Source organism: Halichoerus grypus, chromosome 14, assembly GCF_964656455.1.
Source record: "Halichoerus grypus chromosome 14, mHalGry1.hap1.1, whole genome shotgun sequence".
Taxonomy (NCBI): Eukaryota; Metazoa; Chordata; class Mammalia; order Carnivora; family Phocidae; genus Halichoerus; species Halichoerus grypus.
Window position 1 is genome coordinate 34,817,857 of NC_135725.1, and position 4,708 is coordinate 34,822,564.

Below are 4,708 nucleotides of genomic sequence, written 5' to 3' on the forward strand. Positions count from 1 at the left end.
AGGCAGAGAAGACCCCTCCCAAGATCAAGGAAACAGAACAACACCCTGACATGTAATAGTAAAACTCGCAAATCTTAGAACTAAGGAAAACATCTTAAGAGCAGTCAGGGGGCAGAAATTCCTTATATACAGAGGGAGGAACATCAAAATAATGTCAGACCTATCCACAGAGACCTGGCAAGCCAGAAAGGGCTGGCAAGACATATTCAGGTTAATAATGAGAAGAACACGCAACCAAGAATACTTTATCTGGCAAGGCTGTCATTTAGAATGGATGGAGAGATGCAGAGCTTCCAAGACCAGCAGAAACTGAAAGAATATGTGACCACTAAGCTGGCCCTGCAAGAAATATTAAGGGGGGGTTCTATAAAAGGTGAAAGATCCCAAGAGTGATATAGAACAGAAATTTACAGAGACAATCTATAGAAACAAGGACTTCACAGGTAACATGATGACAATAAATTCATATCTTTCAATAATCAGTGTCAACGTGAACGGCCTAAATGCTCCCATAAAACGGAACCCTCTTATACTGTTGGTGGGAATGCAAGTTGGTGCAGTCACTGGAAAACAGTGTGGAGGTTCCTCAAAAAATTAAAAATAGAGCTACACTATGACCCAGCAATTGCATTACTGGATATTTACCCCAAAGACACAGATCTAGTGAAAAGAAGGGCCATATGCACCCCAATGTTTATAGTAGCAATGTCTGCAATAGCCAAACTGTGGAAAGAGCTGAGATGCCCTTCAACAGATGAATGGATAAAGAAGATGTGGTCCATATATACAATGGAATATTACTCAGCCATCAGAAAGAATGAATACCCAACTTTTGTGTCAACATGGATGGGACTGTAGGAGATTATGCTAAGTAAAATAAGTCAAGCAGAGAATTTCAATTATCATATGGTTTCACTTATTTGTGGAACATAAGGAATAGCATGGAGGACATTAGGAGAAGGAAGGGAACAATGAAGGGGGGGGGAATCGGAGGGGGAGTTGAACCATGAGAGACTATGGGGACCCCGGGAAACAAACTGAGGGTTTTAGAGGGGGGAGGTGTGGGGGGATGGATCGGCTCAGTGATGGGTATTAAGGAGGGCATGTATTGCATGGAGCACTGGGTGCTATATGCAAACAATGAATCCTGGAACACTACATCAAAAACTAACGATGTACTGTATGGTGATTAACATAACATAGGAAAATTAAATTTAAAAAAATTAAAAAACATAAAGTGTTTTCTTTTTCATTCTTTCCAGATATAATGAAATTTTAGTTTTACTTCCTATTTAAGCCAAAGGTTATATACGAAAGTCATTAATTATTTCAAAGAGGATAATGTTTTACCATTACATTTTTTTCTTCTTCTATCAGATGATTTTCAGAGTATGGCAATTATGATAAAAAATTTTATTGAATGCTCACTTGGTAGGACGTATACTAAAATTGTAATGAGAAAGAAAAGATTAGTATGACCCCAAAAAATGCACAAAGATGACAGTCAAAATTGTGCAGTGTTCTGTATTTTTTTAACAACATGAGAAACAACAAGTAATGGTGAGGTTGCAGAGAAAGGGGAACTCTCTTGCACTTTTGGTGGGAATGCAAACTGGTGCAGCCACTGTGGAAAACAGTATGGAGGTTCCTGAAAAAGTAAAAAATAGAACTACCCTACAATCCAGCAATTGCGCTATTAGGTCTTTACCCAAAGGATACAAAAATGCAGATTCGAAGGGGTACATGTACCCCAATGTTTATAGCAGCATTATCAATAATAGCCAAACTACAGAAAGAGTACAAATGTCTCTGACTGATGAATGGATAAAGAAGAGGTGGTATATATATATAATGGAATATCCTCAGCCATCAAAAGGAGTGAAATCTTGCCATTTGCAATCATATAGAGCTAGAGTGTATTATGCTAAGCGAAATAAGTCAGTCAGAGAAAGATAAATACCTTAAGAAATAAAATAGATTACCATATGAGAAGGGGAAAAAAAAGAGGGAAACAAACCATAAGAGACTCTTAATGATAGAGAACAAACTGAGGGTTGATGGAAGAGAGGCGGTCAGGGGATGGGCTAAATGGGTGATGGGTATTAAGGATGGCACTTGCGTTGAGCACTGGGTGTTAAATATAACTAATGAATCAGTAAATTCTACTCCTGAAACCAATATTACACTATATGTTAACTAACTAGAATTTAAATAAAAATTTAAAAAGAAAAAAAATTTATTGAAGTCTTATTTGTATCCAAATATGTATTTCATTTTTACAAATTTTTCTATTGAATGTAACAAAATATTCTCTTTTCCCTAAATATGAGATTCAACACACCAATTAAATGAAGTTAATCAAATTATTATTATTTAATTATTATTAAATTTCTCTATGTCCTTCTTAATATTTTGTCTACTTGATCTGCCTGATTCTAAAAAATATGTGAAAATATGCCATATTTTTTATTTTTTACTGAGTTCTCTTGAATCACCATTAGTTTTTGCTTTATTTCTTTAACTTTTGTGTTGTTTGATATCTACAGGGTTATGATTGTTTTTCCTGCTTCATAAATCATACCTTTTATTATTATGTAATATCTTTTTGCTATATAGGGATTTTAATTTTAAAGCTAATCTCAGTCTGATATTGCCCTTCCTGCTTTGTTTTTATTTATATTTGCCTAGTCATATGTCTATCTCTTTATTTCCATACTTAGCTATTCACTTTAACTGTGTTTCTTATTAAATAATTTTTTATTTAAATAATAAATAGCTTGAATTTGCTTTTTACTCCAGTCTAATATTCTTTGATCTTTATTGGGAGAATTCAGTCTTTTATGTTTGCATAATGGTATACTTGATTTTATTCAATACTCTGTACTTCATTATTTATTTAAATTGTTTTATTTTTCTCATGTTTATTTGAATAATTAAGTTGTATTCACTTTATTAATTGCTTCTTCCTCTTTATTACCTAAGGATTTCTAGTATAATTTTATCTTTCATAAATGGTCAACTTCCTTTTCCTCATACCCATAATTATATCCACATTTATTTAATATTATATGAAAACAAGATCATAACTGTTTCCCTAATTAAGGCTCTTTAATCCTCTGCTTCTCTTTCTCCTCCCAATAAGGCGAGAACTTTAGAATATTTTCACTTGCTCACTAGCTTCCCCTAACCCCATCTGGACACCATATGAGACTTCTGGAATGTTTTTGTTTTACCCTTCTTTCTCCCATCCAAACTGCTTCTCAAATAATTTAATACTTTTAGTTTCACATGATTATTAGAATTTTTCTAGCAGTATCCCTTTTTTATTTTAAAAACTCTTTTTTATCCCTCAATGTACAAATTCCCAGAGCGCCTATCATTATTCAGTTATATTTAATTATAAATCTATTACCAAATTCTTTTCTCATCAACTTTACCTCTTCTTCCATTCCAACTATCATGAGGTTCAGATTTATTATCCTCTTGTTTGAGTCCTTGTTTCCTCAGATGGGGTATCTGGTTGATGTAATCTCTGCAAATAACATTCTTATAGGCTTTTAAGGAATAATATCTGGTCACATATCCAGTCCTTTACTCTAAAGCATCTGTAGATATTATTCCACAATCTTGTAGCTTTGGAATTGCACGAATTCATGACTAATCTGATTCCTTTGTCTCTGTATATTACTTGTGTCTGTCTGGATGCATTAAATATTTATTTGTTTTCATCATTGGAGTCCAGTAATTTGATAAGGACACATCTTGGTTTAAGTACTATCTCAAAAGTCTGATCTGGAACTTGATGAGCTGTTTAAATCTGCTGGCCCAGGTCTTCAACTCAGGGAAACTTTCTTCAATCATGTGTTCAATCATTGTCTTTTCCATTTGTCTCATCCATTTTTTCTCATAAATCTATTTTCCAAAATGTACATATTTTCCCCCATATTTCTGTAGCATTTTTGTTTTTCTTTTTCCCCTCTATAACTTAACATATTCTTCCACCTGATCTTCCAAGGCACCAATTTGGGCATCTATAGTGCTGACTTTCTCTTTCACTTCATCTATTCAATTTTCAAATTAAAAAAGGCATGTAGTTTTAGTGCCAGGAATTACACTGACTGCTATATTCAGATCTCTTTACATATTCTTCTCCTTTTAGATCTAACTTTAAAAGAAGCAGTTCTATTTCTTTAGCAGTTTATTCTGATTTTTTTTTCTTTGTTTATTCTACTCTCTGGCTTATATGCCCTTTTAACAAAATGTCATTTCTGTGTTTGCTCATTCGGCCACTTTAGGTGGGAGTGCTCCTGAAAGTGCTGGAAGGTACAGCCATCCTGCCTGACGACTCTTTGTACATACAGCTGACTGTGCATTTCTCCTGTCTCAGTGCTCAAAGGCAGAGCTTCTCTGCTCTTATTGTCTCCAAATCTCAGAGGTAGAGATGAGTAAAACCCAACTGTTCACCTTCTCTTCACATCCTTAGGGTCAGGGAAACCCTGAAGTTCAGAGAGCTGAAATGGACTTTCTTTCTAGGAAGGGCTGTTTTCTGATCCTTGGTTTGGGCTTTTGTACGGAGCCCTAGAATGTTGACCCAAAGGGGAGGGAGTATGAAAACAGGTCTTGGCTCACCCCTGCCTATTGGCCTGCAAGAAGTGGCTGAGCTGGAGTCAGAGCCCTGAATGAAGGATTTGGGATGCCTCAAGCCACC

General features: G+C 35.1%; 1 pseudogene; it reads left to right on the top strand.

Annotated features, from left to right (window-relative positions):
• The first annotated feature begins 1,422 nt into the window (after nt 1-1,422).
• Nucleotides 1,423-1,532, top strand: LOC144380173 (U6 spliceosomal RNA; annotated as a pseudogene).
• Nucleotides 1,533-4,708: the final 3,176 nt, after the last annotated feature.